Consider the following 14175-nt stretch of genomic DNA (forward strand, 5'->3'; position numbering starts at 1 on the left):
TGAAAAAAGTGTGCCCTCTACTGGCTGGAACAAGAAAAGAACCCACCACTTGCAAGAAGAACCACCGGAACAAGTTTACAAAAAGTGTTTCCGAAGTTGTTTATGAAATACCTTTGTCATGCGGTCGTTCCTACATAGGCCAGACTGGCCGTTGTTTTAATGAACGCGCTTTAGAGCACAGGCGATCCCTTAGCAGTGGCACCGGCAGCAATCTACCCTTGCACTGTAAGAGCCGCGACACCAAAAACTGTTCTCCTTACCTGGAAAAAACAAAGTTCCTTTCAAAGGCCAAAACAAAAACAGAAAGAGAACTCATCGAGGCCTATTTCATTTCTAAATAGGGTGATAAGTGTGTTAGCGCACCTTCTTTATCTCTTTCATGCCAGGAAATCAATTTCTTAGATGGACACATCCGAACTTTTCATGCGTCGTAATTCACACGTGGTCTTGTTTACCCTGTCATTGCCGTTCACACGTTGCTTCTGCTTGTCTCCTAGTTTGCTGTGATTGCCTTTATAAGCACCCTGCTTTTACAAAATAAAGTCAGTTGGAAGTCTGCGCTTTGTGTGTGTGTATTCGTGCCTTTCTTTTGTCCCGTCCTCTTCGCGCAGTTTTGTTTCGCTCTATTCATTACATACCGTGCAATCATCATCAGGTTCAACGGATTTACCACATTCAAAGTATACATCGCCTTGCTCACTGCCCATCTTTGAACGCTGCAGGGGCAGTGCTGCAGCAACACAGACTACCGGACGTACAGTAGGTTCAAATGTTCGGAGACAAGCCTGCAAATACAGGAGTGCACTCAAGAAGGCGCCTTTTCTGTGTCGCTGCAGCTGCCCAAGTGCCAGGCGTGTCGACGATGCCTCCTTTTAAAGCAGTAGTGGCGGAGCGCAGATCTCTGGCCGTACTTGATGTGCGCAGATTCCAGGTCAGGCGGGTAGGACGAAAGCAGCAGGAAAGGCCAGCTTATCGTAGTCCACGAAGAAACACAATCTGCAAATACAGGAGTGCAGCCAAGAAGGCGCCTTTTCTGTGTCGCTGCAGCTGCCCAAGTGCACATTTCTGTGCCTTCCTCCGTTGCCTTGGCATATTGAGCAAGAGCAAACGACTATCCGGCAGCTAGGAAACAGAGGCGGAAAACTTGCCGTCTGCTTTGGAACTTTCCATCATTGGCTGTGTAACTTTTTTTTTTCAGACGAAAGTACGTAAGATTAAACAAAGTTATGGATTATTAATAATTTTTAACGGTCTGACAAAATTATTGTAGCTTTTATCGAAGACAGTTTAATTCATTGTTCTGTAATAAACAGTGCGTGCATTAGAGCCCTCCTCCGTTCTCTTGCATAATAAAAAGCCAGTAACCTATAGCGCTGAGCCCATGTGCAGTTTTCTAATGTTGAGATTGTGCGCTTTAAACAGCGCTTTAAAACACTTGCACCAAGGCAGTGTTGATTATAGTATTGATGAAAGCTATGCAATATGTGGAAGCTTCGCTGAGGCTTCGCATGATCTGAAAAATTAAATTAACTTCACTTTAACCCTGACATTCGTGTTCTATGTGCTCTGGAGTCTTCTGCCGCATTCGTCTTCTGCCGTTCTTCTGCCGCATTCGAGTGTTCTGCCGCATGCGGATTAAATTGGTTGGCAGCCGGACTAAAACCGCCGGCGCTGGTATTATTTTTGTTGCTACTCAGATTAAATTGGTCGCCGCTGGCATTGTTCGAGTTGGCGTTTGGATTAAACACGCTGGCGCTTAGATTAAATGTTTTGCACTGGGATTGAATTACATGGCATGCAGTCAGCGCTTAGATTATTTGCGCCAACACTAGGCGACAGTGGGACAATCTGCGGATGTACCACTGTAAACTTTGGACCATGTCCCTATACCTTTCTTTCCTGCTGCCAAGCGCAAGTCGAGACAGCACATGATTTGCCGACATCCGTTCCATATGAGTCAGTGTAGGTACCCGAAATAGCGTGTTTTGAGTTGAAGTCCCTTGCAATAGTGACCCTATTATAGTTGGCAAGTAAGCTGTCTAGGTAGCCTGTTCTGCCTACTCCTGCTGGAAAATAGACATTATCAACTGTGACAGTGGCGCAATGCGGTAAAGTGAGATCTACAGCTCGCAGCCAGGAAGCATTGCTTTTTTTTATTTATTGATGCCCGGTGACACAGTTTTGAAGAAACAACCCGCCGCCTGTGCCATTTATGTGGTCCGCTCGAGGGCAGATGCCACCCGCAAAAGTTGTTATAACTGACCCCGTAGCAACATGCACTCCAGCCACCTCGAGAAAGCAGCGGTTTACAGAAATAACCGTCGCTCCTGCATCCTGGAATTCCTCCAAAATTTGTTGAGCGGTAGATGACGGGTCCACTCCACGCACAATGTCTTTAGTGCACGCAAGCTGTTTAGGAGTGAAGACTTTAACCGGATTAGAAGTGAATGTGAATGGCGCAGATCCGACACACAATCAATGTTTGCTGATTTGCAAACAATACCACGGGTCCCGAAAGGTCGCACTTCAGAGATGCCTAGATAGCGATTTCTTAGACTCTTGAGTTGTTGCTAGATCATTTTAGGATTCTTCACTTTCAGCATTCCATCACCTATCGGAACAAGCGCCACCGGAATTGCATCGACATCATTCTTTCCAAATGAAACCAGAGGCAACCAAGCTGCTGAGCCCCGTGGCGGGGAGGTGAAAGTCATGCCTACAAAGAGCCCAAGTCAGCAGAGCTACCCTGATACCTGGCAAAAACTGCACGAACGGCCTCACCCAAAAGAAACGCCCGGCACCACCAGGAAACGAAGCAGGAAGGCAGAATGGACAGCGACAGTGTGGGGGCGCTGTGCGAGTTCCTGCCTTGGCAGCATCTACCCCGCCCGTCCTCTCAGTGAGGCTATTCTACAGCTTCCCGTGATTACCGCCACTCCAGCGGAAGACACGTCGTATCCGCCAAATCCAGCTACAGTGGAATTCCCAGCCTGGCAACCATACAGCATCGTCACCTGCGGAGCCACGCCTCGACTGCAAATGCAACCGCCGTTTCGGGGCCATTCGGGGCACGCCACTGCGACGAAGGGGGTCATGAAACCGCCGCTCTTTGCGCAGCTCAGTTACCTGACTCGTGTCAGTTCTGTCCGTACTAGCAGCCCTTTCGCGGTCGCAGTGTCGTGGCCCGCTGACCTGCCTGACTGCTACCGCAGAAGGATGTGCTTTTCGGGCCACTTTTGTCTCAACGCCCATCCGGTGTGCCTCTTTGTCGTCCTGTCGAGAGACGTGCAACTAAATCCTGGCCCTCCGAACGGGGGCCCACCTGCATCACTTCAATCGATTTCGCAGACTCTGTCTCGTTTAGAAGAGTCCCAGACCATATAAGGCAGAAAGGTGGGCTAGTTTGTGTTTGGATTGAGAGGACATAGTAGTAGCGCTACTATGCGCTACTACTATGTCCTCTCAACCCAGACAGCGCTTGTGTTTGTCTCTGTGTCTTTCTTCGTGGTTCGTCCTTTGATTGCGCAACCTATACCTTCACAGACGATAGTCCTCGCCGAACTTTTAAAAATTCGCGCTGCATAAAACGATATTGAGCGTGCGGTCTGCCGCTTGTCTTCTCGCGTTCACGCACTATAAAAAAATCGTCCAGATTAATCAACTGAATGACCCAAATTCTTCTGGAACGTACGTAGAAAAATTTTCCTAGGAAATTAACGTTTTCACTAACAAGATCGATCACGCAGAGAATGGCCTTGGTCGCTGTTGTAACCAGACGCCGAGTAACCAGACGCCGAGTAACCAGACGCCGAGTAACCAGACGCCGGGTAACCAGACGCCGGGCAAACAACGGGACGCTTTATTACGAGGTGCTCAGTATCAGCCTCGAACCAACGACTGCCGTGCATGTTGTTGTTGTTGTTGTGACTGAGAGAAGGATGAAAAGGAAATTGCACGGGCCTGCTACTGGCTCTAGCCAAGCCACCACCGCTGCCAACGTGCAGATAGAGGAGAGGTAAGAGATCAGAGGAAAGAGAAAAAGGCAAGAAAAAAAGTGCGTCGCAGCAACAACTGCGTCCGCCGGAGCGGACGCTACTGAAGACATCAGATAAGCGGCCGGAGCCGCGCTCGCCGAAGCGAGGTCAGATACTCTTTTTACTGCCGTGCAAGGCGTCCGCACGGGGTTAAATACGTTTGGTGAGACGTCGGCGCATGCGCAGCAAGGCATGGCGAACGCGACAAGCCACGAGCAGACGCCGCGCTACGATACACTTCCTCCCCTTTACAGTTCTAAAAACAAGCATAAGTTAAACGATCAGGTGGACGCCGCTCCCTGGTGCAATTTCGTAGTGGCACCAGTTGCTCGCCGCTTGCTCGATGTGCTGGTCGGGTAGACTGAGATGGCTCAGCCGATTGTTCTGTGCCGCGTGAATGAGAGACCACGTCCGATGCATGCGGAAGTTCCACGTCTGGGTTAACGTTCGATCGTGCACGCATATAACTGACATCATTTCGTCAGCTAACAAATCCGTTGGTTTTCTAAAACGTCATCTCCGCGATGCGCCCACGCATGTTAAGTTATTAGCTTACGAAGCACTTGTGAAATCGAAATTAGAATAGGCATCACCCATTTGGCATCCGCATCAAGCTTATCTGACCAACGCATCAGAAATTTTGCAAAACCGCGCCGTCGGATTTATTCATTCTTCATACCATTACAGCACGAGTGTCACGTATCTAAAATCGCTTTCAGGCATACAGCCACTCGAGCTGCGCCGCCGCACAGCCAGTCTTTCGTTATTTCACGTTATTTTACAGCCATCTACGAACTGCACCCTACATGGTCCCTCCGGCACGCATATCTCACCGCACTCTCCAACTCCAGATCAGCCGTCCACGTGCACGCACAGTCACCTTCGCAGCTTCATTTTTTTCACGCATCGCCGCGGACTGGAATGGCCCTCCCGCTGACATTGCAACAATAACCTGTCCCGCGAACTTCGCAAGCAGAGCTAACAGTTTTGAAGCGAAAAGCTTCACTAGGCTCGTCAACACCGCGCTTCGCGTGGGCCACCCCTGGGCGCCGCCGTGGCGCGCCCTTCCACCTCCTCGCCATCCCCTCCTTTCTCCTCCTCGCCACCGGTTAACCCTTCGCCGCTGGTAGCGGTTCTTATCGCGTTCTTATCGCGTTATCGCAAGGCGTTGCGATAACGCCTGTGCGGCGGCGGCGGACAAGAAAGAGGACGCGCGCCCCGGCGCGCGCTCCGTCGTTACTTCTCCTCGCCATCGGTTAGCCGGTTGGAACGGTTGGGACGGCGGTCTCCGTCCCGAGAGAAGGTTCTTTCGCAAGGCGTTGCGAGAACGCATGCGTGAGCGGCGGCGGCGGCCGTAGAAGAGGCGCAGACATTCGCCATGGAAGGAAGAAAAGACCCAGAAGTGGTAGCGAGGGAGTTGGCTCAAAATCTACACCGCTACCGTGGTGCTCCCAGTGCATTGTGCGCGAACTGCGACAGCCATGACGTCAAACAAAGCATAACTGCAGCTTTTCGCTTGTATATCCAGGCTTAACCAGAGCTAAGCCACTGCCAATTTTTTTTTTTGTCATCATCATAACGCATGATTACTTTGTCTCGCCAAACGTTGTACCCACCCCTTATGTAATTTCATTTCATTTCATTTATTGATCCCTTAAAGGCCCGAAGGCATTACATAAGGGGGGGCATATTGGTTTCCAACGGCGATGATGGGAACATGCATAACAATAAAAAGAACAAACATACAAACAAACATAAAAGGGGTTGCAGTCATATCAGGGTTTCCCAGCAGGTGATACACCATTTAATAAAGGTATGTGAAGCAATACTCGCTACAAAGAGCGCAGAAGTGATCAAGATTTATGTGAGGTGAATTTTTATTTTCTCGCGGAATGTTTTGTGATCAGTGCATGCAGCGATGTCGTTAGGCAGTGAATTCCATAGTGCTATTGCGTTGGGGAAAAATGAGTTGTTGTAAGCTGACGTGTGGCCACTGATGCGTGCTATCGGGTTACCGTGACTAAGCCGGGAGGACGTTCGTAGTGGGCCGGTTAATAGAGCGTGCCGTGATCTTGTGTTATGATAAAATGTATGAAGTAAGCATAGGCGGGAAACGACGCAGCGTGATTCCAGTGTTGAGAGACGGAGGGACTGCTTGAGGGCGGTGACACTGGCTTCTCTTGAGTAACATGAAGTGATGAACCGAGCTGCACGATTTTGGATTGATTCCAATTCGATGGTGAGATACGATTGCCATGGGTGCCAGATGGATGATGCATACTCTAATTTTGGCCGCACAAATGTTTCATACGCGAGTTGTTTTATGTTAGGGGATGCAGATTTCAGATTTCTTCTCAGGTAGCCAAGTGTGCGTGAAGTGTCGGAGCAAATGGTTCTAATGTGGGTGACCCAAGAAAGTTTGGTTTGGTTTATGGGGTTTGACGTCCCAAAGCGACTGAGGCTATGAGAGACGCCGTAGTGGAGGGCTCCGGAAATTTCGACCACCTGGGGTTCTTTAACGTGCACTGACATCGCACAGTACACGGGCCTCTAGAATTTCTCCTCCAAAGAAATTCCAGCCGCCGCGGCCGGGATCGAACCCGCGTCTTTTGGGACAGCAGCCGAGCACCATAGCCACTGAGCCACCGCGGCGGCCCCAAGAAAGTGTTGATGTGAGATGTACACCTAGATATTTGTAAGATTTTACAACGGTTATAAGGACTGATGAAATGCTGTAAGTGTGATTCGTCAAGGTGTGTTTGTGAGTGAAGGACAACGATTTGCACTTAGTAAGATTTAAAGGCATCTGCCACTTTTCACACCATGATGCAATAACGTCAAGGTCCTGTTGCAAAGTGAGGTTATCGGTTGGGCTACTTATTACATTATAGATGACACAATCGTCCGCAAAGAGTCGCAATTTGCATTGAATATTAGAGGGCAGGTCGTTGATGTATATTAAGAAGAGTAATGGTGATAACCCGGCCCCTTGAGGGACACCAGATGTTACGTCTGTTAAGGGTGACTGGATGTTATTGGCGGATGTGAACTGCGAGCGTCCTTTTAGAAAATGTTCGAGCCAGCATATCAGATTAGCAGGAATTCCCAGGAACGAAAGTTTCGCAAGCAGATGGTTGTGAGGTACGCGATCAAATGCCTTCGAGAAGTCTAAGAAGATTGCATCTATTTGGAGGTTATCGTCTATGGCCTTAAGGATGTCTTGGGTGAACTCTGCCAGCTGGGTTTCGCATGAAAATGATTTCCTGAAGCCATGTTGATGAGGATAAAAGAAATTAATTGAATCAAGGTGAGACATTAAGCTTGATGATATAATGTGCTCTAGAAGTTTAGAAGATATGCTAGTAAGGGATATTGGACGATAGTTAGCTGGGCATGCGCGATCACCTGTTTTGAAAATGGGAACAATTTGGGCTATCTTCCAATCGTCAGGAATGATTCCGGTGTCTAAAGATTGGGTAAATATTAGATGTAGTATCTGGCTTGATAATGATAGAGTGTTTTTAAGTAGTTTACTGTTTATTTGGTCACATCCTGCAGATGATGAGTGCTTGAGTGAACTGATTAATTTGGAGATTCCTTCGGGGCTAATTTGAATTTCCGGCATTTCTTTTTGACTATTGGTTTGCAAAACTGTGGGTGTAGAATTGCTGACAGGCGAAAACACACATGAGAAGTAGTCATTTAAAAGTTTTGCGCATTGATTAGTATCAGCCGGTTCGCCATCAGGTCCTACAAGATCGAACCGATTAGATTTATGTTTAGGGGAGAGGATACGCCAGAATTTGTTGGGATTTGTTCTGAGAATGGATAGCAGGTCAACAGAGAAAAATTTATTTTTCGCAGCACGCAATTCATTTAAATATTTACTCGCGCAGGCGTGGTATCTTTCCCATGCTTCTTGTTTTTGGCTTAGTTTAGCGGAACGATAAAGCCGTTTTTTCCTACTAAGAAGGTGCTTCAAGTTGCCCCTGACAAGGGGTCTTTAAGGAAATAAAATTGATTGATTGATTGATTGATTGATTGATTGATTGATTGATTGAGTGACTGATTGACTGATTGACTGGTTGATTGATTGATTGATGCGATGCCTGATCGTCGCAGGTGGTCCGCGTGCACAAACCGCACTCACACACCAAGTACGTTGACGGTGACTTCAGTCGGGTAATTTTTCCAGGCCACGTCATCACGCACAGAGCGAACCCACACGCAATCACCAACAGCAAACACTCGCTGCGCACCCCTGCGTTTATCAGCACATGTTCTAATTCTATCAGCCTTCGCACTCAGTGCCTCCGCCGTGCTTGGCATCAGTAACGATAGGCGAGTCCGCAGTTTCCTTTGCAGAAATAATTCAGCGGGTGTTCTTCCCGTGAAAGTATGAGGTGTAGTTCGGTAAGAGAAGACGAAGTTATCAGTTCTGTGCTGCAGCGACCTAGAAGCGCCTCTTTCTTAGTCTTCCAGCAGCTGCTTAAGCAATGCTTTCTTGACTATTTGCACCGCACGCTCTGCCGCTCCATTCGACTGAGGATGGTAGGATGGTGTGAGCGTGTGCTTAACTCCATTTGATTTAAGAAAATCTTGGAATTCAGCTGCTCGAAACTGCGGGTCGTTATCGGTTACTACTTCCACAGGCAGTCCATGTGACGGAAACCACGAACGAACACAGTCTACCGGTTTAGCGGCAGTTGTCACTGTCATTACCTTGACCTCCAACCATTTGGAATAAGCATCAATCGCGACAAGGAACAATTTCCCTTTTTCTTCTGCGAAGTCCAAATGTACTCGTTCCCATGGGTTTTCACACAGTTGCCAGGGTGTTAAAGGTACGGGCTGTGCGGAGGAGAGAACTGACTGGCATATCTGACAATTCCGCACAATTCTCTCGAGAGCGTCATCAATGCCAGGCCACCATACCGTGGATCTCGCTACTGCTTTCATTCTAGAAATGCCCAGATGTTGCTCATGCAACAAACCCAGCACAAGATTGTGCAACGACTCGGGAATGACCACTCCGTTTGTCCGCACAAGGCATCCGTCGTCTATACTCAGCTCCAGTCGGCGCGCCCACAATGGTTTCAGCTATCAGACACAGTTTTTTGGCCAGCTATGCCATATCGTTTCCCGAACAGTGCTAAGTAGTTTATCTCGCCCTGTTTCTCGTTCCACATCCTTAGCCGTCAATGGTAACTCATTCAAAGACGAAAAATAAAAGATTTCATCACACCGGTCACTCGTGTCTGGTAGTGGCAAGCGAGGCAATGCGTCCGCATGACTGATAGCAGATCCCGGCTTATGTTTTATCTGGTAGCGATAGTTGGCCAAAAATCCGAGCCAACGATGGACTCTTGCAGTAGCTACAGCACTGCCCTGTCCTTTCGGATAAAAAAAAAAGTAGTGAGCACCTGATGGTCAGTCAAGACGTTAAACACTCGCGGCCGTAAAGGTACTTGTGAAATTTTTTCACTGGAAACACAATGCTTAGGGCTTCTTTTTCTATTTGGCTGCAGTTCCGCAATGATGCATACAATGACCGCGAGACAAAAGCTAGTGGTTTTTCACTACCATTTTGGACGCGCGACAGTACTGCGCCCAGCCCGTACTCATAAGGGACACATGTAATCTGAATTTCTTTTTTCACAGCGTAAAGCTGCAAGGCACTTTTATGAAACAACATTTCTTTACACAATGTGAAAACCTCGTCACACTGACGCGACCAGTGCCATTCGCTTTCCTTACGGAGAAAGTTGTGTAGGGGTTCAAGGACCGTTGCCAAGTTTGGCAAGTATTTGGCGGACAAATTGACCATGCTCAAAAAGGCCTTCCGCTGGGTGACGTTGATCGGCTTAGGCGCATTTTTAACGGCCACCACCTTTTCAGGCGTGAGATGCAACCCAACCTTATCAATGGTATCTCCCAAGGACGTTATTCGCTGCTGAAACAACGCACACTTTTTTATTCACTCGCACACCGTTTTCGCTCAGGGGTCGGAGAGCCTGCTCTACTCTTCCGTAGCACTGCTTGCAGTTATCGCCTGTGAGGAGTATGTCATCCAAGTATCAGGCCGTACCCGGCATACCGTGGAGTATTTGGTCCATGACTGCTTGGAACACTGCGGGTGCAAAAGTTACGCCATACGGCAAGCGACGAAACCTAAAAAGGCCCAAGTGCGTGTTTATAGTTAGCAGTTCTTGAGCTTGCTCGTCTAGATCGAGCTGGAGATACGCCTTAGACAGGTCAAGAACAGAAAACACTGTTCCGCCTTGTAAAGTGGCAAAAATATCCTCAGTCATCTGCAAGGGACAGTGGTCTACCTTAATTACTGGGTTTACGGTGAGCCGGGTTTACGGTGAGCCGGCAATCGCCGCAAAGGCGAAGCTCCTTGCGGTTCTTTTTAGGGACTATGACCAGGGGCGTTGCCCATGTTCTGTGCCCAACCCGATACGCAACGCCAGCTTTCTCTAGATGTGCCAATTCCTGTTCGACTTGCTCACGTAAAGCGTGAGGAACTGGCCTTGCTTTAATGAACACTGGGCGCGCATTTTCCTTGAACCCTTTAATAGCCCAAAACCTGAGTTGAACACATGACTATAAATTTTGTGAGGGGCGTGTCAGTTTCCACTGCCTGCACAGGCATGATCTCGTGCCAATTGATCTTAATCTGGGAATGCCAGTCTCGGCCGCCGAACAACGTCTCGCGCCCTGCGCTCCTTCGCGATGACTAGAGGCATAATTGGATAAAACGGCGCAACGGAAGACGAGACAAGAGAAGGACAAACACATTCCTTCTCTTGTCTCGTCTTCCGTTGCGCTGTTTTTTTCCAGCTCTTCAAATATGTACCAACCAGCCCGTATTTGCCCACTACTAGAGGCAGCTCGAAACACTGATCTTTATACTGAACTTTGACGTCTATAACTTCATCAATAGGCAAAGCCGTGCTGTTGTATGTCACGAATTTCACATTGACCTGTCTTCAATCGGCATTAGGAAAGTGTTTCGCCCACTCGACTTCCGACATGATTGAGACAGCTGCTCCTGTATCAGTTTCCAAAGGAATATCCTTGCAGTTTATCGTAACCACAATGACAATAGCAGGTGCACCAGCTTTTTGGGTAGTGTGACACAAAGTCAGTACCTCAGTACTGCTATCATCCGGCTCTACAGAGTGCACTACTTTAGTTCTGCATGTTTTTGCAACGTGTCTGTTCTTTTTAAACTTGTAGCAACGGCTGTTTACAGAAGGGCAACTCACGGGTGCGTGTTGACAGGTGTTTCTCTGTTACCAGCACTACGCTGCTTCCCTGCCTCTCGCATCCTGTAGACTTCGGTGCTGTCCGACAAAGCTGTTCCGTTGCTCGGAGATTTCAGCATGTCTTTGGTGTCCTGGCTTGCAGCTTCCATGGCTATGGCCACAGTCCACGCTCGGTCCCGTGTTATCTCGTCGACAGGAAGAGCCAGCAGTCGGCACCGTATGACGTCGGAACACAATCCTGCGGCGAGCCGATCCCGCAGAGCTTCGTTCAGGAACGTGCCGAATTCGCAGGCTGAAGCTAGTCTCTTCAATTCGACAATGAAGTCCGCGATGGTCTCGTGGGTTTCTTGCTTGCGCTGGTTGAACCGATAGCGTTTGGTGACAGGTGAGCGTTTGGGAGCGTAATGCTTCTTCACAGCACTTATCACTTCCTTGAATGAAGACTTAGCAGGCGCCGCCGGCAACAGCAATCTCCGGAGCGTGACATATCTTTGTCGCCAATAGCTGTTGAGAAAACTTGCAGTTTCTTGCCATTCTTGATGCCGTTGGCAGAAGCGAATAATTCGAAGCGTTCCCGGTACACTTCGAAGTTGCCGCTTTCCGGCTGGAACTCCGGTAGCTTCCCGACGCTTGCGGTCACTCTGGTTTCTTGGTTGTCCTCATCCATCCCATCCTCGTCGCCACTTGTTGTAACCAGACGCCGGCCAGGGAACAACGAAGTGCTCAGTATCAGCCTCGAACCAACAACTACCATGCATGGCGTCCGCAAGTGGTTAAAATACGTTTGGTGAGACGCCGGCGCATGTGCAGCAAGGCATGGCGAACGCGACAAGCCACGAGCAGGCGCCGCGCTACGATATAACAGCCGCTCCAATTTGCTTTTTTTTTAAATTAGGGATGATAGTGGCTAAACGTGGGCTCAGTCCGTCTCTCTGATTATTTTTTTTTGCTCGGAGAAACTTGGCCCTACCTTAAACCCTGATGACGTTGAACGGGCACACAGGATGGGGCCTTACTAGCAAGAGAAAAATCGCGGCATAATTTTCAAACTGTCACATTTTAAAGAGAAATCAAGAAATATATCGATGGGACCGAGGTTGAAAAATACCTCTAATGAAATGCGTGAGGATTGTTTGTTCAAAACGTTCAAGAATGGCCCTAAGCAAGCTTTATTGTTATACCCAAGACAGAAGCGCCCCGCTCCAGTGGCTCAGTGGTAACGGCGCTCAGCTGCTGACCCGAAAGACGCGGGTTCGATCCCGGCCGCGGCGGATGAATTTCGATGAAGGCGAAATTCTAGAGGCCCGTGTACTGTGCGACGTCAGTGCACGTTAAAAAACCCCAGATGGTCGAAATTTCTGGAGCCCTTCACTACGGCGTCCCCATAGCCTGGGTTGCCTTGGGGCGTTAAACCTCAATAGACCAAACCAGCGAAGAAAGAAGCACTACATTTAAGATTCGGTTCTATAGGCTCTACATGAACGAAACGACCAAGAATTCATTCATAACACTGAAACAGATTGTGTCCAAAAAGCGGAATTGTAGCGGTTGCCGTCTGCTCATTGGCCACCGCCACGCCTACCACGTCAGTCACCAGGAGTCAAGTACGCTGCCTCGACTTATGAGACGTTAGCCGTTCTGCTAGCCAGCATCCGCAGCCCAAGAAAGATGAAGCCTTCTTAAACGATAGCGATATAGCTACATTTACTGAGTCGTGGCTAACCTCGGCCATGACGAGCTGCTGCAGGATCAGTCACAGAGGCGACAGGGAGGGGTGGGGGCGGTGCACTAGTTTCTGTGAAATCAAGCCTGCTGTCTTCTTTATCATCATCATCATTTATTGTCCCTTAAAGGCCCCTGTCGGGGTATTACATAAGGGGGGAGCGTATACAAGGTTGATGTGGAAAAACAAAGGTCACAAAAATATAACAATGCAATATAGGAACATAAAGAGAAGCAAGGAACCCGAATAGTTAGAACGGTGCAGGTAAAAAATGCCTTTAGGCCACAAGCACCACACACGTCGACGAGAGGTTAGGGCAGCAAAACTCAATACAGGAAAAAGAATTACATATAAACACAAATAGAAAAAAAAAGACATGTTAACCCAGGTGATCTAACAACATCGCCTTAAACCTTGTCGCATCGTGCACATTTGCTAGTGAATCGGGCAGAAGGTTCCATTCTTCAATTGCGGTCGGAAAGAAGGACTTGTTGAAAGCATTGGTGGAGCCATGAAGTCGTTGGACACTATTTGAATTAAAAAGGCGGCGCGATGTGAGACATGGGAAATTGAAGTATAGCTTATGGAACAAGCAAAGGCGCGCAACTTTTCGTCTGAGAGCTAAGGAAGTGAGGTCAAGTGATGATTTAATGGAACTTACGCTGGAATGAAAGTCGTGTGTTGATGATATGAAGCGGGCTGCACGGTTCTGGACGGCTTCAAGCATGTTAATTAGGTAGGACTGATGAGGACTCCAGATCGCGGATGCATACTGCAGCCTACTGCGGACAGAAGTTTCATAAGCCAGTTTACGTATGTTAGCGGGGGAAGAGGGAAGTGATCTTCTAATAAAACCAAGCGTACGTGAAGCATCGGCCGTGATTTTTGTAATATGATCAACCCAAGTTAATTTGCTATTGATTGTGATGCCAAGGTAACGATAAGATTCAACTTGCAATAGATCCTCAGAAAATAAAGAGTAAGGATAAGTTAAATTGGAGCGTTTCCGAGAAATTTGCATAAAACTGCACTTCCTAATGTTCAGTTCCATCATCCACAAAGAGCACCAATTTTCGATGAGCTTCAGATCGTTTTGGAGGGCAGCTTGATCGTCTTTAGTATTTATACGGCGGTAGATAAGGCAGTC

General features: G+C 48.3%; 1 protein-coding gene and 1 pseudogene across 5 annotated transcripts in view; one reads left to right on the forward strand and one right to left on the reverse strand.

The window, feature by feature from the left end:
• The window catches only part of shf (WNT inhibitory factor 1), a 412546-nt gene that overhangs the window by 185316 nt on the left and 213055 nt on the right, over positions 1–14175 (forward strand). The window lies entirely within an intron of this gene.
• On the reverse strand, positions 11302–12066 carry LOC149337849 (uncharacterized; annotated as a pseudogene).

The sequence above is a fragment of the Amblyomma mixtum genome, chromosome 7 (assembly GCF_055824585.1).
Source record: "Amblyomma mixtum isolate Tamu chromosome 7, ASM5582458v1, whole genome shotgun sequence".
Lineage (NCBI taxonomy): Eukaryota > Metazoa > Arthropoda > Arachnida > Ixodida > Ixodidae > Amblyomma > Amblyomma mixtum.